Source organism: Bos javanicus, chromosome 13, assembly GCF_032452875.1.
Source record: "Bos javanicus breed banteng chromosome 13, ARS-OSU_banteng_1.0, whole genome shotgun sequence".
NCBI classification, from domain to species: Eukaryota; Metazoa; Chordata; class Mammalia; order Artiodactyla; family Bovidae; genus Bos; species Bos javanicus.
This window is the reverse complement of record NC_083880.1, coordinates 81,287,304-81,309,791: the sequence shown is the minus strand read 5'-3', so window position 1 is coordinate 81,309,791 and position 22,488 is coordinate 81,287,304. Positions and strand designations below refer to the sequence as shown.

Sequence of the window (22,488 nt, the reverse complement as noted above, 5' to 3'; positions counted from 1 at the left end):
ACAGGAAATGAGTTGCCCGGCCATTGGCAGCTGACAGACATCAGGGCACCGTGGCTTCCCCTGTTCCTTTGCAAACCTGACCAGCTTAACTGCGGGCAGGAGAGGCTGGCCCTCAGAGACTGGCCCACCTGTAACGGGAGATGGTCTGTTTGAAGTTCAGTTGTTCCCTCTCATTGTCCGAGTGCCTGTAAGATCTGTACACGGAGCACAGATCTTAACTGTTCTGAGTTTTGACAATGATACACACCGCTGGGTGTATATAACTAACATCCACCCAAAACAAGTCACAGACTGTATTCATTGCCTCCTGTCCTTTTCTGGGCAACACCAACTACCACCCCCACCCCCCAAGAGGCAACTGCTGATCCGCTTTGGTTGCCATAAATTAGATTCGTTTTTCTTGACTTTCACATAAACAGCAGCATACACCGTGGGTCTGTCTTTTCACTTTGCATAATTGGGAGATTCATCTGTGTCATTCCGTGATCAGTAGTTGTTTTCATTTTAATACTGAGTAGGTACATCCAGTGAATGCACCTTAGTTCTAAAAACCTGTTCTGTTGTTCATGCCATTTGGGTCGTTTCCGGTTTGTGGCTGTGATGAATGCAAGTGTTGTAGACTTCCACGTATAAGTCCGCCATGTGGACACTTGTTTTTATTTCTCTCGCGTAGTTCCGAGGAGCAGAATCGCAAGAACCTGCCCGACAGCTCTCCAGAACTGCTGCACTTCTGTCAGGAATTAAACAACAGAACCAAAGCAAATGTTTGAGGCACTGCTCCTTCACCAACACTGACTGTTCTTTGTAAAGGGTTTGTTTTCTTCTTCTTTTTTGCTTTTCTAACATGTGTGAATTGATTGTATCTCCTTGTGGGTTTAAATTGCATTTCCCTGATGACTAATGGTAAGTACTTTTTCAGGGGCTGATTGGCCACGCTTATATCTTTTTCTAAGATCTTCAAATAATTAAGTGTATTTGGATTTAGGCAAAAATAGGCATGAAAACTAGAGTTAAGTCCTATAGGAGGTTAAAGTCCATAAACACCAGTTTGAATTTATTCATGAATTTTGCACTTTTTTTGTACTCACTTTTGCACACGTGCAGAGTGCTGAGCACATTACAAGTCAGACCACGAGGATGCTAAATTCCGAAACATCTCTTTTAACTCCAAAAATTACTAAATTCCTAAACATTTATTTCAACTTCAAAAACTGTCTCAGCTGATTTTCCAGGGATAAAATGTGTCTCATTCTTTAGTTTTTACATTTCCTCCAAGTGTTGTCAAGTGTACCTTAGTATATGGAACTTCACAGACTCACAAAAGTTATGGGGGGGGGGTCATCATTTATTTTACAAAAAATATGCTGACAAAGAAGCCTGCCTAGACCTTTTGTGAAGTGTCTGAGGTTTTCTGCTCATTTAATATGTACGTTTGTCTTGTATCAGTTGTAGGAATTCTTTGTGTATTCTAGGTGAAAGTTCTTTATCCCATACAGGTAGAAACATTTTCTCCCCGTCTGTAGCTTGTCTATTTTCTTCCTAGAATCTTTGGACAAGCAGAAACGTTTTATTGTTCAATTTATTTTATGATTCTGTGTCCAAAGAAATCTTTGCCTAACCCAAGTTACAAAGAAGCTTTTCTAATCTTCTAGAAGATTTCTAGTCCTAGCATTTACATTTAGTTCTGATTCATCTCAAATTTATTTTTGTGTCTGCAGTTAGTGTGAAAGATGAAATCAACAAATTCCATGGCCAGTGCTGTGGAGACATCAGGGTGACGGTTCTAAGTTCAGAGTCTAGGGCCGCATTCAGCAAATCCTTTTCTTTATACAGAAACAAGCCAGATAGTGAATATTTTTGGCTTTACAGGCCGCATGGTCCCCGTTGCAATTTCTCAACGCTGCCTTGGTAGTGCAAAAGCAGCTATAAACAACATGTCAACACAAGGGCACAGCTGTGTTCCAATGCAACTTTATGGGCAATTGATAATGAAATTTGAATATCATATAATTCTTATATTTCATGAAATATTATTTTATTTTTTAACCAGTTAGAAAAGTTTTTAAATCATTTTTAGCTTATGGACTATCCACAAACAGCAGCAGGATTTGACCTGCAGCCTCTGGCCGCAGCTGGCCAAGCCCTGGGCGACCGGCAGGGCAGATGTTCAGCACAGAGGAGGACATGCTGTGACAGCAGCGAGAGAGCGGAGAGCTGCGTGCTGCGGGCGGGTGCGTAACAGACCCGGGTAATCTACTTCGGACGAGATCAAAAGGAATTATAACTAAACCACAATGAGATACCACTTCACACCCAGTAGGATGGCTATTACTTTGTTTTTTTTAAGTGTTGGTGAAGATGTGGAAAAATTAGAACATTGGTGCCTTGCTGGTGGGAATGTAAAATGGTGCAGCCCGTGTGGAAAGTCCGTAAAAGTTAAATAGAATTACCATATGATTCAGCAATTCCCCTCCCAGGTAAATACCCAAAGAATGGGAAGCAGAGACTCAGATCCCTGTCCACCAGCGCCCACAGCAACACTGCTCACAGTGACCGAGAGCCGGAAGCGACTCGCGTTCATAACAGCCGAGTGAGTACAGAGGAACAGACTGCAATGGAATATTATTCAGCTATAAAGACAGGGAGGTTCTACTACGTGCTGCAACGTGGATGAAACTCGAAAACATTATGCTAAGTGAAATAAGCCAGACACGAAAGAACAGACGTTGCACGATGCCACTAACCTGAAGTGATATAGTACAGAACAGGTGGATTCAGAGAGAAGGAAGGTGTAGGTGAGATCACCAGGAGCTGGGAGGAAGCGGGAGTTATTTATATTAGTACAGAGTTCCTACTTGCGATGATAAAAGAGCTTCAAAAATTGTCAGTGGTGATGGCTGTATAACATCCATCGGTGAAAATACACTGAATGCCCCTGGATTGTACACTAGCATTGTTAAATGGTAAATTCTGTCATCTTGTATTGTGGCAAAATACTCATAGGTTGAAAAGTTAAAGGAATTATGACTAAAAGTCTTACTACAGTGCCCTGTACTAAGCGTTCGGTTCAGTCCAGTCGCTCGGTCCTGTCTGACTCTTTTGCAACAGTATGGACTATGGCCGACCTCTGTCCATAGGATTTTCCAGGCAAGAATACTGGAGTGAGTTGCCATTTCCTTCTCCAGGGGATCTTCCTGACCCAGGGATCAAACCTAATAGTGTCACATATTAATTCATTTGATCTCAACACTATGTGTTGCTATTATTATTAAACCCATTTTATTGGACAGGGAGGCCTGGCGTGCTGCAGTTTGTGGGGTCACAAAAGTCAGACACGACTGAGCAACTGAGCTGAACTGAAGTGATAGGTGAGGAAACTGAGGAGTTAGTCTCAACAAAAAGCCGCACCTCTAGTGACTCTCAGAACCAGGGTTCAAACCCCAGCAGCCCGCCTCTAGGTTTGTGCTTTCAGCTACCGCACTCCACTGCCTCTAAAAGCAGTGATTCTCTGGGCTTTGGCTGAACTCGTTTCCTGGGATGCATTTAAAAGTCCCTGTGGCCAGGGAGCCCCTGTTTGAATCAACCTCTGGAGGCTGGACCAGGCATCACGAACTGTACAAGCACCGCAGGCCCTGCCAATGTGTAGCCAAGGTGAAGATAACTGAGATGGCATTACAGCCTTGACCTCAAACATGAGCAGGGCTCAGGCAGGCGGGGCAGGGGAGAAGATTTCACCCTGGGCCATCTGCTGTCTGAGTCGTGGGTCTTTATCAAACCACTCTGGTCTTTTTCCTATGTGAGGATGATGACATGAGTCCTCAACAGGAATAAGCATACCTCGTGTTTACTGAGCAACAGTGCCCCAAGCATGACCCTACAGGCTTCTCATACTTTGTCTCCATTCACCTTCACAGTGATCTTAGCATGTAAATGCCACACCCCCATTTCACAGATGAGGCAACTGAGGCCTAAAGGGAGTGAGCTGCTTGCCCAGGGCCGCACTGTTACTGAGAGGCAACATGCGGCTGGCCAAGCTCAGCCCGCAGCCTGCCTGCCCAGCGAAGTCGGTCAAGGGCGTCCCAGCAGGAACAGTGAGAAGGAGCATGGCTGGTTTTGTCTTGTCTTCTGTATGCATCCGCCTACGGCAAGGCGTCTTGTCTGAGTCAGGACGTGGGTGCTCCGTGGCTCAGCGCTGTGCCAAGGAGGTTTGTCGGTCAATCTGAATAATCTCACTCTGGGGTGGAGAGCAGGCCTGACGCTGGGAGAACTGTCTTGGGGAAGTTCAATGTACGAACAGCATCAGCTGGACTCTGACAAGTAGATGCACAAGGCCCCTGGTCCGGGGAGAAGGTGGCAGAGAGCGTGTGTATGTTCCTAGGTCTCGATCACGTTGACTGTGTCCACAACATAGAGCCAGCCTGGCTAGGGAAATGGGCTGACCCCAGGGGGACGCCACACGGAGAAGAGTCCCTTGACCTTTTGCTCTGATTCTGAAAGTCTGAAGCCACATCTTGCTAATTCATCACTCTGCCTCGAGAACAGTGTCTGCCACTCAGGGTGTGTGCGCCTGCTCAGTTAAGTCGTGTCGGACTCTCTGCAATCCCATGGACTGCAGCCCACCAGGCTCCTCTGTCCATGGGTTTCCCAGGCAAGAATACTGGAGTCGGTTGCCATTCCCTTCTCCAGGGGATCTTCCCGACTCAGGGATCAAATCCGCATCTCCTGCGTTGCAGGCGGATTGTTTACCACTGAGCCACCAGGAAAGCCCGGTTTGCCGGATGGCTGCTTGTTAAAATTTGTGCATCGGGAGGGCGGGGTGGATCCCTGAGGACAGGAGAATGAGCTGAGATCCTGGCTGAACACTTGTTAACAAATAAAGGGATGAAGGAAAGAAGGTCCCAAGGGAAGAAAAATCCCTGTTCCGAGTTAAAATTAAGCCTTCCGATTATGTTACCCATGACTGATGAGAAAACCAAGGTTCAAAGAGGTCCAGTGATTTTGCCGACTACCACGTCGCTGGAAAGTACCGAAACCTGGATTTGAACTTGGGTCCCCGGGTTTCTGTGCTGCACAAACAAGAGGACCATGCAAGTGAACAGAAAGAATGGCAACACGGGGACCCTAACCATCATCACCAATGACAAAAAGTCATAATAGGAGCACAAGCTAGGATTTATTAAGAGCTGTGGTTTTTCCAGTGGTCATGTATGGATGTGAAAGTTGGACTGTGAAGAAAGCTGAGAGCCGAAGAATGGATGCTTTTAAACTGTTGTGCTGGAGAAGACTCTTGAGAGTCCCTTGGACTGCAAGGAGATCCAACCAGTCCATTCTGAAGGAGATCAGTCCTGGGTGTTCTTTGGAAGGACTGATGCTAAAGCTGAAACTCCAATACTTTGGCCACCTCATGCGAAGAGTTGACTCATTGGAAAAGACCCTGATGCTGGGAGGGATTGGGGGCAGGAGGAGAAGGGGACGACAGAGGATGAGATGGCTGGATGGCATCACCAACTTGATGAATATGAGTTTGAATAGACTCCGGGAGTTGGTGATGGACAGGGAGGCCTGGTCACAAAGAGTCGGACACGACTGAGCGACTGAACTGAACTGTGCCAGGAAGTGGTCTGTGAGTTTGAAATTCTTTATCTCTACAGAATCTTCTCCAGAAAACCTACGGAATGGAAGTTGCAGAAATGAGGTCCAGAGACATCAGCGAGCCTCAGTTCACACGGTTAAATAAGGAGCAGAGCAGAAAACCAGACGCGGAGTCTCAAAGTTCAGCCACTGTTCTGTCAGTCCAGTCGGTGTCAGGCAACCGGCTTTGCTTGTCATCAGGTTGATAAGTATTATACTTTTGTTTCTGGGGCTTTTAACGTTTCTATTTTAAGAGAACTCTCACAGTCCTTTGGCAACAGTTTCCACTCTTCAAAACCAGGTGTTTTGGTGTCCTGTCTGAGTGATGGCAATGTTTCTAGTCACAGCTGTGAAAATGTAATCAATAGATCGCTGCAAAGAACATGAAGTCTCGCTTCTCTGACGGTGTCAGCGTGGGGTCTACACCCCCACACACGACCCAGGCCCCCTGGCGCTGGTCAGGAAGGAAAAGGGGCTTCTCCCCTTACTGGTGCTTCCATCCATGGGGACAGAGCCCATCGCCTAAAACTCCTGGCCTTTTCTGCCCTTCCCCGACTGCTCTCCTGGAGGAGAGGATTACCTAGTAGGTAAATTGGGGAAGAATCGAGTCATCCTCTGCTCCCTGTCTCCTCGTGGACGGGGGAGTTGTTCTCGGCTCCTGTGTTGGAATTGGAAGATTCATTTCATTCTGGGGTCCACGTGGGGAAGCCCAGTGGCCCCCAGATATCTGCCATAGAGGTGATAAATCTACCATAGACTTATCAGCCATAGAGGTGATGTTTAGGCTCCCACCTGCACTATAGATCGGATGTTTGTGTGTTCCTCCCCTTCTCAAATTTCTGTGTTGAAAACTGATCCCCACTGTCACGGTATTAGGAGATGCAGGCCTTTGGGAAGTAATTAGGTCATGAAGGAGGACCCCCACGAGTGGATTAGTGTCACTCACTTGTATCTGACTCTTTTTGACCCCATGGACTGTAGCTCACCAGGCTCCTCCCTCCATGGAATTCTCCAAGCAAGAACACTGGAGTGGGTAGCCTATCTCTTCTCCAAGGGATCATCCCGACCCAGGATTCAAACCAGGGTCTCCTGCGTTGCAGGCAGATTCTTTGCCAACTGAGCTATCAGGGAAGCCCTAGCAAAAGCCTTAATCGAGACCAAACAGAGTTTTCACTTCCAATCTTTTGAGAAGTTAGAGGGGGGTCAGCTGTTTTGGAGGAGCCCAGCATCTCTTTCTCGCTGCTTGGGTTACAGTGCCCTGATTGTCCTTTGAGGAATTACCCAGCCCACCGTGAGTAGTCACGTCAGTGGGACTGTCAGGACTCCCTGCCGTTTCCTAGCTGAGGGATGAATCCACAGCCAAGACAGACACGGGGACGGTCCATCTCCACCAGAGTGAGGCAGGGTGGAGAGCACACTGCAGCCCCCCACTCTGGGAGAGTATTTCCGAGGCGCCTGCCTGCTCCCCGGGTGCCCGGGACAGCTCTGGCTCTCGGCCTCTCTGTCCCCTTCCCTCTCCAGCTCTCCCTCCCTTTTCCTTTCTTTCTCCCTTGGCTCTCAGTTCCCCACCTGTTTGTGACTCAATATCAGCCCATTAAACTCTGCTCAACACAAATGAGTCAGAGTTGTTTGCCTTTGCAAGAGAAAATACCAACCCCTCCAGTTTAAACGTGGACTGAAAGATTTAGAACCTTGGTTTCCACGCCCTCATCTAACAGCTGGAGAAATTAAAGTTAAGAGGAGACTTTCAAATCTGGGGTCAAGGAGGCCTTGTGACTTGATGATTAAAAGCACAAGCTCTTGAGACAACTGGTCTGGACATAAAGCCCGCCTCTGCCATTTTGTAGTTATTAATTGATATGGGACATATGGCTTTCCAAGCTTCAGGTCCTCATCTCTTAATATAAGATAAGAATAGCACCTAGCTCCCAGGGCTGGGAATGCTATGAAGTGCATAATAACCTTTGGCTGTTATTTTAGTGATTATTCCTCTAGATTTCTTCTAAGAAGTCAAGCAAAACAGGAATGTAAATAGAAAAAAAAAAAAAAAGATGCTGAGCAGGAAGGCATTGAAGAAAGCCTTTCTCCAAAGGGATGTTTATTTCAGAGGCAAGCAGGGGGAAGCTCAACCAGCTGTTTTCCAGGAAATCATCCACTTAACCCAGGGTGAGCTCTAAATTTTAATGACCGGCTAGCGTTGAAAGACTGCAGAAAGAAGAAAAAAAAAAAGGATGAGGATGTAAAAAGCCAACCACACACTGCATAAACTCCGAAGTCTCCAATATTTAGTCAGATTCCTGAGTTTGGAGGTGGTTCCCATCTCCATCAGGAAAAGAGTCAATCATCACGGCAACTGGCAGCCAAAAACTGAGCTCAACAGTAAGTATCAGAAATCAAGTTCAAGGTTCACTAGGATCTTGGAGCAGTCAGATATAAATGATTAATCCGCACCCGCTGGACTAGAAGTTTGGGGGTGGGGCTTTGCCTTGGAAGCTTCTCCAAGCTCCCCCTTCCCTGTCCACCCAAAGCTTCTCATCTCAGCGCAAATGCCACCTCCTCCGAGAAGGCTTCCTACTTCTCTCTAAGGGAGCTACACTCTCAGAGTGTTCCTTTTCTTCCTAGCAGTCCAGAGTTTGTAACGAGATACTTTTTGTGATTGTTGGATCAGCTGCTTTTCCCAAGTAGACTGCAAGTTCCACGTGACCAGAGATGGTATCTGGTATATACACTACTGTAGATCAGGTTAGACTGGTTTCAGACCCACAATAGTAACTCTGTATGTCTCTGTTGATTTAATGACCTTGGCAATGCTCTATTAATTATCATTCATTCACTCAGCTGATGAGCAGTTACATCTTTAGCGTGTACTTTTCATTCAATTAATTATTAATAACCTATGCTGCTGCTGCTAAGTCGCTTGTCATGTCTGACTGTGTGCGACCCCATAGACGGCAGCCCACCAGGCCCTGCCGTCCCTGAGATTCTCCAGGCAAGAACACTGGAGTGGATTGCCATTTCCTTCTCCAATGTATGAAAGTGAAAAGTGAAAGGGAAGTCGCTCAGTCCTGTCTGACTCTTTGCGACTCCATGGACTGCAGCCCAGGAGGCTCTTCCGTCCATGGGATACTCCAGGCAAGAGTACTGGCGTGGGCTGCCACTGTCTTCTCCAAAGTGTTTGCTATCTGCCAGACACAAACGTGAGCGGTGAGGACACAGCCATGACAAAGAGACAAAGATCTGCACCCTCGTGGAATTTAGGACGAGGAGAGCATCAGTGAACACACGAAGATGACATACCTCCCTGGAGTCTTAAGTGCTTTGGAGAAAAATAAGTAGAGAAGAGAAATAGAGAGGGTCAGGATGGGGGCAATTTTGAAGAGAGATGCTGAAACCCCAACACGTGAGGAATACAGTGTGGGGCTTCACTGGGAGAGGTCGAGAGGGAGCTGCAGTGAGGGGCGTGTCCTGGGTCAGCGTGGCTGGAGGGAGACGGGGAGGGGGCCAGGAGGAGGACGGGGCACCCGGGAGCAGACGCAGGCAGGGCCCTGAAAGACTTTAGATTTTGCTCTGACAGGGGGAGTTGCTGGGAAGATACATCTGGAAAGAGAAGTGGGATTTCAGATTATTTTGGATGGAGTTCCTTGACAATCCAGTGGTTAGGACTCTATGCTCTCACTGCTGAGGGCCTGGGTTCAACCCCTGGTCAGGGAACTAAAAATCCTACAGGCTATATGGAGTGCCTAAGTAAATATATAAAAAAATATATATATATGAATATATATGTGTGTATATATACATACATACATATATATGTATATATATATGAATTCATATATATATGAATATATATTATTGACTGCATATATATTTGAATATCTGAATATACATATTTGATATGTATTTGACAATTGACCGAAATTTGAATACATACATATATATGCATAACATAGTCTGACTCTGGAGACTAGGTGGAAGGGGGCCCGTGGAGTTGGGAGGGCCTTTTCTCCCTGGCCGGGGGCTGGGCAGGATGTGGTGGTGAGTAGTCGGGCTCTGTGAAGGTAAGGGCACCAGGAGTGCTGAAGGATTGACTGTGGGATGTGAAGGAATAAAGGGGTGCCAGGGTGACTCCAATATCTCTAGCCTAAGCCACTGAATGACAGAGCTCCTTCTATCGGACTGTGAGGAAAGCAGGTCGTGGGGAGATGGTGATGGTGGGGAACGCGGATTGGGGGAGCTGGGTTTCCGGCATGTGCTGTTTCCGACTGTTTATAGCATCCCAGGGGAGGCAGTTACAGGACAGACCCCGTCCTTGCCTCTCTGGGAACCTTTCTCTCAGTGAGGGAGAAACCTGGTCAACAGCGCAACCAACAGGTGATCCACCGCATGAACTAGCGCCGGGCGCCATGACGGCGACGTGGTGGCGGCAATCACGTGATGTGACGGATGGGGGCGCTGGCATCGTAGGTGCTGGCGGCGGCGTTGGTGAGAAGGTGCCAGGAGAGCTGAGACCCGGGCAGGGGCCGCCAGCCAAGTCCCGGGGGAAGGAATGAGCTTGGTGCGTTTGAGAAGCAGAAAAAAGGCAACTCCAGGAGGCTTATCCACAGCTGGGTCTGTCTTTAAAACGTGATGGAAAGGGCGTCCCTGGTGGTCCGGCGGCTAAGACTGTACACTCCCAATGCAGGGGGCCTGGGCTCGATTCCGAGTTGCAGAACTACATCCCACAGGCCACAACTTAAGGGTTCATATGCTGCAACTAAGACCCTATGCAAACAAGTGAGTTATTTTTTGTTTGTTTTTTTAAAAAGAAGACCCTAAAATCATAAAGATTATTATAAATAAACACAATGGGAAGCTGGTGGGAGACTTCCAGGAAGGATGCGGTCACACCTGATTCCCATTTTTTAAAATAACTTTGGAGGGCTTCCCTGGTAGCTCAGTGGTAAAGAATCCACCTGCCACTGCGGAGACACGGTTTGATCCCTAGTCCGGGAAGATCCCACATGCCACGAGGCCACAAAGCTCCGTGCGCCGTAACTACCGAGCCTGTGCTCTGGAGCCCGGGGCTGTAACTACTGAGTCTGCGTGCTGCAGCTATTGGCGTCCATGTGCCTAGAGCCTGTGCTCCAAAACAAGAGAAGCTACGGTAGTGAGAAGCCAGGAAACTGTGACTAGAGGAAAAAGCCTGCACAGCACAGCCCCAGATGAAAGCAAGGGTAATGCTGGAGACTGGATTCGCATAAGAGGGAGCAGGAAGCCCCATTAGCAGGCCATTAGGCATCACTCACACAAGCTGGAATCAAGATTGCCAGGACAAATATCAATAACCTCAGATATGCAGATGACACCACCCTTATGGCAGAAAGTGAAGAGGAACTCAAAAGCCTCTTGATGAAAATGAAAGTGGAGAGTGAAAAAGTTGGCTTAAAGCTCAACGTTCAGAAAACGAAGATCATGGCATCTGGTCCCACCACTTCATGGGAAATAGATGGGGAAACAGTGGAAACAGTGTCAGACTTTGTTTTTTGGAGCTCCAAAATCACTGCAGATGGCGACTGCAGCCATGAAATTAAAAGACGCTTACTCCTTGGAAGAAAAGTTATGACCAACCTAGATAGCATATTCAAAAGCAGAGACATTACTTGGCCAACAAAGGCCCGTCTACTCAAGGCTATAGTTTTTCCAGTGGTCATGTATGGATGTGAGAGTTGGACTGTGAAGAAGGCTGAGCCCCGAAGAACTGATGCTTTTGAACTGTGGTGTTGGAGAAGACTCTGGAGAGTCCCTTGGACTGCAGGGAGATCCAACCAGTCCATTCTGAAGGAGATCAGTCCTGGGTGTTCATTGGAAGGAATGATGCTAAAGCTGAAACTCCAGTACTTTGGCCACCTCATGTGAAGAGCTGACTAACTGGAAAAGACCCTGATGCTGGGAGGGATTGGGGGCAGGAGGAGAAGGGGAGGACAGAGGATGAGATGGCTGTATGGCGTCACTGACTCGCTGGATGTGAGTCTGAGTGAATTCCGGGAGTTGGTGGTGGACAGGGAGGCCTGGTGTGCTGCGATTCATGGGGTCGAAAAGAGTCAGACACAACTGAGCGACTGAACTGAACTGAGGCATCACCCAGCCAAACAGGACGCTGACTCAGGTCAGTGGAGGCGGAGGGAACCGGACAGACGCGGGACCTGCCTTGGAGGGGAGACGACAGGATGAGAGGAAGAGGGCCGGGGTGCTGAGGTCTTGGGGTGCATGGGTTGTTGGAGGGCCCCCGGAGCTCAGGGGGAAACTCGGCAGGATAAGGGTGCGGGTTCTCTCTGCTCACCTGACGTGGGACATGACCGAGGGCCGGGGAGCAGGGGAGCAGACTGGCACATGTCTTTAAAGTGAGTCAAGTCCACATACAGGGTAGCAGACACATGAGAAATAATCTAGCCTGATGACTTTCCCCAAAGTAGCATATCCGGGCAATCAGGCTCCGAAAGCCCCTGTGCCCGCTCCATTCACTCCTCACTATCCTTCCCCTAAGGCAACCACTGTCCTCGCCTGACACAGGTCTTATTGACAGCCTTTAAACCTATGATTCACAGATGATATCCGAGGGAAGCGTGGGGCACTTGCTTATGTAATTCTCCGAAAACAGGCTCACTCGGTCTTTTAGGCCGAGCACACTTCTCACTCGGAGGCGGGCCTGTCTCCCCTCCCGCCCCTAGGGGGCGCCGCGGAGCCGGCGAGGGCTGGTGGCCGGCGGCCTTTCCCAGCGCGAGGTCCCACCGCAGAGCGCTGCTGCTGGCGGGTCGTGGGCCTGCTCCGCCCAGCCTCCCCTCTGGGTTTCACTTCACTCGTCCAGTCCCCACAGAGGCTCTGCTTAAGGCGCCCTTGCCAGTTCCTAGTTCTTGCGGCGTTTCATACTTGAATGGCGTTACCGCCAATTTTCCTCTGTCCTGGAGATTAATCTCTCTTCTGCTTCTCTTTCCCTCCCTCTCTCCCCTCCTCCTTCCCTCTCACTATTCCTGGGATTATTTCTTTTGGAAATAATTCCCTGTGCACTCTGCCTTCATAAATCTCTGAATCCTGGCCCATGGAACAAGCCTGTATTACAAGGGAACAGAATCAACAGGCAACTGGGAAGCAAGCTTATACCCTCTGCAGTTTCGCCCCAGTAGGAGGGCTAGGTTAACGCCTCCGGGACAAAAGGTTCATCTTTCCAACTGCTTTTACTTTTCGGGAGACCCCCAGTCCCATGTCTTTTTATTAAAGGACTGTTTTCGCCTCCTTGGCTCTGCATATGTTTTCTGCATAATATGAAACAGTAACCTTTAAGTCTTCCACATCCTGGCGTGCTCTGGACTCACAGACCAGTTTTCAGACAGACAGACACAAACACACACACACCCTGAATCTGTACTAGCTGACTGCTGGCAAAAGAAAACAACTTTCCACTGTTACTTTGGCTCTATTTTTTTTGTAACACCTTAATTGAGATATAATTTACATGCCATAAAATTTACCCGTTTAAGTGTGTAATTCAATCTTTTTTTTTTGTTTATTTACTGAGGTGTATGCTGGCTGCTTCTTTTTGAAAAAGCAGACACTGGGTGAGCGTTTCGACTCCACAGTCCCTCCTCACTTTGAGAGGTGACGTCTAAAGATCAGAGGCCAGATTGTTTCACCCCCCAAAATAGTTGTTTTATTCATTGTGCCAGTTACAACTCACTTCCTGTGTTTTGACTCCGAGCTGCAGCCCTGCTTCTTAGAAGCCAGGTGGATTTGGTTTTTTTTTACACTGTCAAGAAGTTTCTCTTGTGGTAGAGGAATTTTCTGCTTGCTTTTTTGTTCTGTTAGTGTTTAGTGAGTCTTCAGATCTTTGCTTCATCCGCTGGGCTGATTAGAGAGACGTGAAATGTACCTTTGTGACAAGACAGACTATTCAGACACAGTCAGTATTTAGCGCTCTGCTCAAACGTTCACAGCATTCTGACTGTTGGGACTGGTGAAGAAGGAAGATGCCTAGAAGTATAAGTAGGGCATGGAGGCCTAGAACTTTCCCCTAATGTTACAGTCTTCATCTGTCCTTGGGTTTTGACATCTCTGGGTCTTTATTATTTGAGAAACAGAAATGACAATAATCACTTTAGGAGATCTGCCTGAGGATCATGTGAGATAACTCACTTGAAAACATGTAGAATGCTACCAGTTTTTAAAAATCTATTACTGTTCACTGAACACAAATCTTAAAAGGTTTCACTAATGGTATAAGAGCTCTATTTTGGCAAATGTGTATTAAAAAATGCACACTGCCTGCTGTTGCAGAGTGTGCACCTGTTCAACCAATGGCTCAGCAAACTGATAATGAGGCTTGCTGTGTGCCAGGCCCTGGGGAGTCAATGGTGGTTAGGCAGGTAGAGCTGGATGGAAGAAACACAGCCAATGTATAGTTGAGCAAATAAATACCTAAGTACAAACCATGCAAGGGCTGGGGAAGAAGCTGTTGTGGTGTGTCCTTCTGTGTCTCCAAAGCAACTTAAGATAATGAATATTTTGCTAGTAAACGTATACTCATAGGCACAGAAAATTTTTCTGAAACAATTCATGAGAAATTGGTTATAAGGGTCTCTTTTTGTGACAGAAACCAGCAAAGTACAGAGGGGAATGTCTTCTACTTTTTATTCTGTATGTCTTCTACTTTTCTATACAACTTCAAGTTTCTAACTATAAGCATGTACTTTTATCATTTGTTATTATCCTAGAAAAAAAATAGATATATCTTTATTAAGCCTATCAGTAGGCTTCTTTGGTCAATAGGCTGAGAGTCCATTTTTATTTTCTTCCTTAGACTTCTATCTAAAAACAACATTTTATTTTAAATAATAAATGATTAACTGCCTTGAAATACTTGTCATGCCAAACTAATTAAATATTAAATATTACACTTGAAAAGACAAAGGTCATTTACCAGAGTACAAGAATTCATCAACCCACACCAAATCATCACCAGCCTGCTTGTGCCCACAGTCTGCCCAGATGGCACTTTGGTTCAGCAGCTGTTTACTGAGTGCTTATTGGGCACGAGCCACAGTTCTGAGCACTGACCAGTAGATAAAACAAAGCCCTCAGGGAGTTACCTGAGATTCTAGTTGGAGGAAACAGACAAGTAAACCGAATACATATTTACATACACTAAGTGCTAGAAAAAAAACGGCAGCAGGGCTGGCTGGCAAGTGTCCCGGGGAAACCGAGGGTGCTTTTCGCTCGTCATTCAGAGTCCATTCTGTAGCTGCATCGCTGCAGAGAAAGGTCGGGAAGCCTGTCTGAGGAGACGCCATTCCAGCCCGGATGGAGAGAAGGGAGGAATGAGCTGTGCAGATAAATGACGCAAGAGTGTTCTCTGCCAGAAGGACGGACCGGTAAAGGGTCTGAAATGGGAGAGCTGGAAACCAGTAAGTACAGGACCATTGTACTGTTTATTCCGTACACTTGTTACAGTGTTCCAAACACTTCACAATTTAAAAAAAGCTACAGGTGAACACTGACAGCTTTATTACTGTGTACACAGGACTCAGACTGTGTGGTTCTGGACACTGCTTCTCTTTTTTCAATAGTTAACAAAAAAGAGTCAGTGTGGACTACACATCCTAGAAAAAACAGATATATCTTTATTAAGACAAGGTTTAAGATTCTTCAGTCATATTCATGTCATTATGATACATCTGTATTATTCTTACAGTACCTCATAAAATGTGTACTTTATTACTATAGTACACACAATTTAAAAAACTTGTATTGTGGTAAAAAGCGCGTAATGTACACAAACAGTTTTTACCCGTGGGGCTTCCCTGGAGGCTCAGTGGTGAAGAACCCGCCGCCAGTGCCGGAGATGCAGGCTGGATCCCGGAGTGAGGAAGAGCCCCTGGAGGAGGGAATGGCGCCCCTCTCCAGTGTTCTCACCCGAGAAATCCCATGGACAGAGGGGCCTGGAGGGCTACAGTCCACGGGGCTGCAGAAGAGTCAGACACGACTGAGTGGAAACAGCAGCATCTTGGTCGTATTTAACTGTACAGTTCTGGGGCACCAAGTATATTCTCACCGCTGCACAACTCTTACCGTCAGCCATCTCTTGAATTCTCCACCTTTCCAAACGAAACTCTGTCCCCGTTAAGCACGAACTCCCCACGCCCGCCCCCTGGCCGCCACCGGTGTGCTTTCTGACTCTATGGATTTGTCTGTTCTAGGCATCTCGTACAGTGCAGTTAGAGAGTACTCGTGTGCACCTAAAGCAGACTGGAATAGTACAAGCCCATTTTTGGCCACCGAAAATTAATTAGTGAATATTAATTACTTCAAGATCATAAGTGAAAGGACCCTGAGACACACTGTCTTCTGTCTACTGCGAGATGCTCAGCGGTCGGAGGGGCACAATGACAGCGGGTCCTTGAGCTACTTAAAATAACAAGGAGAACAACTGGCAGTCACGAGTCTCAGCACAGCCTCTGACTGCGTGTGCTGGCACGCACTTCCTGCTGCGGTCCTTCCCTTAAAGTGAGGGGCTGCTGTGAAGCTGTCTCTAAGCCCTTTGATTCCTTCTCCTGCCCCTTCTCTCGCATTCTCAGTTCTAATTCGACGAATTCTGATGAAAATCACCGCTTTGGCATCCGTGATTTTTCACTCTCCCTGGCTGAGCACTAGGTTAATCTTCTCTTCCTCTTCCAAACAGGATCTGTGGGCGGGTTGCTCTAGAACAGCGGTTCTCAACCAGAGGCATCCAAATCCACCCCCCACCCCGTCCTTCTTGGGGGCATGTGGCCGTTACAGGAGACGGGGCTCCCTGTCATGACTGTGGAGGGGGTGCTGCCAGCATCTAGTGGGTCCAGACCTGGGGAGCTGGTAAATACCCAACAATGCACAGGACAGGCCCCCAAAACAGAATGATCCAGTCCAAACATCAGCAGCGCCAAAGACGGGAACCTTGGGTCTAGAGAGACTGGGAAAGAGGGAGACGGGAGAAAATGAGCAGAGGTCACTGCCTACTTATGCCTGTCTGGTGTTTCCCACCTAAGAAACAGCACAGCAACTTCTGGTTTTTTTGATGTTGACTCTCCGCTCTTGATTGGGCTTCCCAGCTGGTGTTAGTGGTCCAGAATCCGCCAGCCAAAGCAGGAGACCCAGAGATGCCAGTCTGATCCCTGGAGCAGGAAATGGCCACCCACTCCAGTATTCTTACCTGGGAAATCCCATGGACACAGGAGCCTGGCAGGTTACAGTCCATGGGGTCACAAAAAGTTGGACACAACTGAACACACTTACTAACTTATTCTTCTTCTGATTACGCTTTCTTATTCCTGAAGACTTGGGTGTGTGACTTCAGTAACGCCATGTTAGACCCAAACACAATGGAATAAATGAAAACTGGAGGGCAAATTCTAACATGTACTAGAGCTGTATGAGCATTCTTTCTAAGACTTGAAAAAGTCTTCAGATCCTTGGTTTAATTTAATGGATGATACATTCATCTGCATATGGCATTCAGCAGCAAAGTAAACTTCTTTCTGCCTCTTTGTTTCCAAATCAATGGGGAACAAAGGATATCCTCATTCCATTCAAGCAGTTTCAATGATTCTCAAATGAATGTGGGAGTAATAGTCAAGCCATTTAAAATTCAGTGATGAGAAAGCATACTTAGTAACCTTGTAAACATTCTATGAAAGTACAAGGGAACCTTTAAGAAGACTATCCAAGTGTCCTCTTTATATAATAGCCCTTTATACTTTGAAATGTTCAGAGGCCAATAAGACAGAATTGAACAGAACAGACTAGAAGAATGCAACTCCCAAATTTTCTAGTTAACAGTGCTGTTAAAACATGGTTTCTGTTTCTTAACACTCAGAAGATTTAGTTCCCTCAGCCCTACTTACAGAAAGGGCCTTGGACGAACAGCTCACCAACCGTCAGAGGAATTCAAGAAGCTAACTGCACCCTAAGGTCTTTGAAGCTCTCAAAGGATGACCCAAGTTTTTTTTTTTTTTTTTTAAACAGCAGCAGCTTGGCGGGAAGCAGGAATTAGACAAGAGAACTGACTGAAACCCGCCCTCCAAATGGGAAGAAAAACTACCAATAACGAACTGTGAGGTTTGAAATCACTGCGCGTTTTACTATTCATTATTCAGACGGCTTCCAGCCTCATTACCTGGCATATTCTCCTGCTTCTGAGCTGCCTGTAGAAATGCACTTCAGGACGGCTGAGCCAGCCTTTCAGGGGACAGGAGGCCTTCTTTATCCTCCCATTCTGCCTCTCCCTTCTATCTGTGTCTCTCTCTCAGTCTGCGTGTGTTGCAACCCCCTCCAGTGTTCCAAAGGCCAGCGCAATCGTCTCCCGTTGGGGTACTCAGCCAAGCACATCCACTGCTCAACTGTGTTTTTCTCTTTCTCAGCCCTTTCACCCACTGATTTCACATTTCTCTTTCAAGAGGCCAACGATGGCAGACCTCAACCGAATCAGTTACGAAGAGGCCAGCTGGAAAACCACACTGGGGAGAGTTCTTCCAGAGGAGAGCAGCCTGACGTTTTTCATCTAAATCCTTAGTCCTCACTCCAGCCTACAAGGCAGCAGGAAACTCGCAGCCATAATCGACTGGTTCTTTTAAGTGTGAGTGTGTGTGTGTGTGTGTGTGTGTGTGTGTGTGTGTAACACAGGCACTCTGCCCAGGAGAACCTAGAGAGAAAGAAATCCTCTCTCCTGACACTGTGTGAAGTTTGCTGCCAGGGATTCAGTACATACCTGACCAAAAAAAGAAAATCTCCTACCTAACTGGTTTGACTGTTTCCCGGCTACTACCTGGAGAAGTAAACAGAACCTTATCATTCTCAGGTAATCTGACTTGGACATTTTTTTTTCCCCAACTAAATATTTCTAATTTCAATGCTCTTCCACTGCTGCCAACTGCTGTCTCTGAACTGGATCGACTGACAGTTCTGTCTGGGAGGAAGCCGGCTCCAGAGCAACCAGCCAAGGAAGCCTGCACCTTCCACCAAGCTGCCTCCGTGCGGCCACTGGGAGGGACTGGGGGGTGCGTGGTGACTTGGGACTCTGCAGTTATCCTGTCAGGCCAGCGCTGAACCAAGAGAGGTTCTTCCTGTGCCCCCCGGGCCCCTCCAGTCGGGCAGGATTTCTGTTGATCTCTTTGTACTTCTCAATGAATCCAACTCTCAGGGCATTTTTTTCTCTTGATTCAGGAAGTGGCGAGCTGAGCTCTGAGAGTCTTTCTGCTCCGATGATATAAACAAATTGTAGAGGAAGTCAAGTCAAACTTTCCCTTGCTGCTTTTGTTCTCCCAACCAGCGATTCAGAAAACAGAGCCAACTTTTTTTTTTTTTTGGATGACTTTTAAAGATTGCTCTTAACTGGAAAGGCAGAAACTCTCTTTTTTTTTTTTTTAAACCAAGACACTCAACTTACTTTTTTCAAAAAAGAATTGCCCTAGAAGGTTTGGTTTTTCTTTTTTTTTAATAAGGCTGTTTTCGAGACTTTTCAAAACAAATGTCTCCCTTGACATTGCAGTTACCTAATGGTTGTTCTTTCCTTCAAGTTTCAACCAAAAGAGCATTAATGAGCTCTGTGTGGACAATGGCTGGACTTGATTAGAGGCCCTTGGTGCCCTGATTTACAGCCAAGGGGAGCAAACAGTCATGATTCAATCAGGTGCCCGTACAAGGCACACCGCAGAGAGAAACGAGACGACTTATCTGCAGAATCTGCAGATACTGCTTGAAAAAATCACACGTAAGAAGGCCTTCTCGCCGTGGAAGCTACTTGAAGGCCTTATCACCAGCTTGGAAGATGGCATCTCTGGGTCTCACTCCTGGTTCTGACAGAGGCCATTTCCAAACCAGAGGTAGCTGACAGCCCCGGGCGAACGCTCACCACCCGTCCTAGTCAACTGATGAAAGAAGCTCCGCGCCGCGTGAGCGAAGGGAGGCAGGACGGTAGGGAGCGCACAAGTATCTGCAGGGGGGCTTCCCACACTGGTGTTCTGGCATGTTAATCCTGGTGCAAGAAGTAAGATTTGACATCACGTGGATATCTGTATGCCACTCCTGCTCATCCTTGGCTGGCGCTCCGTGTACACAGGTAGGTAGTCAACTTTCAGAACAGCTTGATCTTCTAGTGAAGCATGTTAAGTTCACACACAGGCTCGCGATCCTGCCTGCGTCTCCGTGTTCCCTTCGGTACAGTGCTGTCACGCGGGTTACAAGGAGCACAGCGACACCTCACCCCAACGTGTGGTGTGTTGGGCTCTCAGTGAAAGGTAGTTGCTGTTAAAATTCACAGCCCTGAGTTCGCCTGGGTCAGGAAAAACCAGCATCGGCAGAATCTGAATTTGGGTTGTATTTACCAAGTTACTTCTATTAATATGTCAGAACATGTTTGTTTAACCATGATTGTCCCTGCCCTCCTTATCTACATTATATACTGTAGCTACTTATAGACCAATAGGTACATAAAATCAGTTATGCAAGTTGTAATTGTGCAATTATTGAATAAAGAGAGGATGAACGGAAAATGTAAGGTTCTGAAAGCTGGCTTGAGTTCACGTTTTATCTTATATTCATTAAACTGTTCATTTACTTGTCTACACTCTCTTCTCTGCTGATCACTTTCCAGGCGTGCGTCTCCCTTGAGCAACATCAGATGAGAAAGCTCTTCCATTCCCACCGCAGGGGGGCAAGCACACAGCACGCCCAGAGGCAGTGCCCTGCTCGGAGGCCTCCGAGGTGCGCGCGGCGGTGTTAGAGGCTGTGTGCGCCTCCACACCCCTAACTACTTTGAGAGCTTTGATGTAGAAATATGCAATACCTACAGTGCTCCAGAATTTCTATAAAGCAAATAGAGCTACTATGCCCTGATGCAACTGCCGTACATTTACCAAATCCAACGACTCATGTACTGGGCGCTGGGATACAAACAGTGCTCGTCAGCGCTGGCTGGTCCCTCGTAAAGGCTAGACACACACACACACTTGCAGGACCAGAAGAGCAGGCCCCCTGGTACCAGTCCTACGCATGTAGTCACGTCAGTCGTGTCCAATGCTTTGCGACCCCGAGGACTGAAGCCCGCCAGGCTCCTCTGTCCATGGGGATTCTCCAGGCAAGAATACTGGAGTTGGTTGCCATTTCCTCCTCCAGGGCATCTTCCGGACCCAGGGATCGAACCTGTGTCTCAAGTCTCCTGCATTGCCAAGTGAATTCTGTACCACCAGCACCACGTGAGAAGGAAGTAAACCCCCACACTCGACAAATAGCAACCGTGTGTGTGAAGACACATAGGAGGGCAACGGTTGGTGCGTCTCCCACTCATCAGTTCACCTCTTATTATACTTGATGCAACCTGACCTTGGAATTCTGGTGCACGCTCTGTCCAAGTATAAGTGGGGTACCAGAGAAAGCCAGAGAGAATTCTGAATAAAAGTATTCACTAGGCTATTGGTTTTTTAATCATTCTATTAATCACAGTTCTCCAGGAAAATAGAATCAATAGGATATGGGTGTATAGGAAGAGATTTATTATGAGGAAATTGACTCAGGCAGTTATGGAGACTGAAAGGTTGCGTGATTCTGTCTAGAAACTGGCAGCCCAGGAGAGCCAGGGGTATGGTTCCAGGCTGAGTCCAAAGGCCTGAGAAACAGGAGGACTCAGGGCAGGAAGATCAATGTCCCAGCTTAAGCCAGGAGTCAGGAAGAGCCAAACTCTTCCTCCTCTGCTGTTCTGTTCTGTTCAGTCACTCAAGGGACTGGATGAGGTGCACCCAGACTGAGGAGGGCATGCTGCTTCCCTGAGTCTACCAGTGCAATGCTAATCTCATCTGGAAACACCTTCACAGCCATTCCCAGAAACAGCATGGAACCAGTATCTGGGCAACCCGTGATCTTGCTGACACACAAAATTCATCATCACAACCTGCTGAAGAGGAATAGATGATGTGACCACCCAGGAAAAAGAAACACTGACACTGACAGAGATAACATAAAAGAAATGCTCCATCTCCGCAAAGGGATGGTGACCAGGACGTGTGCCTGCACGCTCAGTCGTGAATGACTCTTCGCCACCTGCTCCTCTGTCCACGGGACTCTCCAGGCAAGAACACTGGGGTGGGTTGCCATTTCCTCCTCCAGGGGATCTTCCCAACCTGGGGAGCGAACCCGCAGTCTTCTGCATCTCCCTGAATTGAAAGGCAGATTCTTTAGCACTGAGCCACTTGGGAAGATTCATCCCTGCCCTAGGAAACACACATTAGAGATCATATATAAAAAACTTGACAGATATTTTCCCAAATTTGACACAAAAATCCTAAAGATTTGTATCACAATAATGTGTTGTGAAGCCAAAAGAAACTCTTCTAAATTGACAATAATTTATTTAAAAATAAATTTTAATTAATCCTGATGGCAGAAGGATTAAGTCTTCTTCTCAGAAGTCTCTCTCTAGAAAATGATAATCCAAGATTATCATCATATTAACAGGTAGTCCAAGAGTATGCAGGGCTTCCTAGGTGATGCTAGCAGTAAAGAATCTGCCTGCCAATGCAGGAGACCTAAGAAAAGTAGGAAGATCCCCTGGAGGAGGAAATGGCAACCTACTCCAGTATTCTTACTGGAGAAATTCCACAAACATAGGAGCCGGGCAGGCTGCAGTCCATGGGGTCACAAATAGTTGGACATGGTTGAATGAACACAAAAGAATATGTAGACAAAATATATAGGAAGCATGTATCGTAGGAAAAGTCAGGTAGTTAATAAAAAAAAAAAAATCCAGTTATATGCATTATCTGACTTAATTACCCACCTTCACCCTGGCCACGTGACATAGTT

At 47.0% G+C, this 22,488-nt stretch overlaps 1 long non-coding RNA gene across 3 annotated transcripts; it reads left to right on the top strand.

Moving 5' to 3' along the window:
- On the top strand, positions 1-22,219 carry LOC133259920 (uncharacterized). Of its 3 annotated transcripts, none has more exons than XR_009740590.1 (3): positions 1-811; positions 5,652-19,750; positions 20,806-22,219. It is a non-coding gene; the product is annotated as an uncharacterized LOC133259920 (long non-coding RNA). The 3 variants fall into 3 exon arrangements; XR_009740589.1 differs by lacking the exon at positions 20,806-22,219 and adding an exon at positions 2,478-2,590 and having other exon boundaries at positions 5,652-20,255; XR_009740588.1 differs by lacking the exon at positions 20,806-22,219 and having other exon boundaries at positions 5,652-20,255.
- The last annotated feature ends 269 nt before the right edge of the window (positions 22,220-22,488 follow it).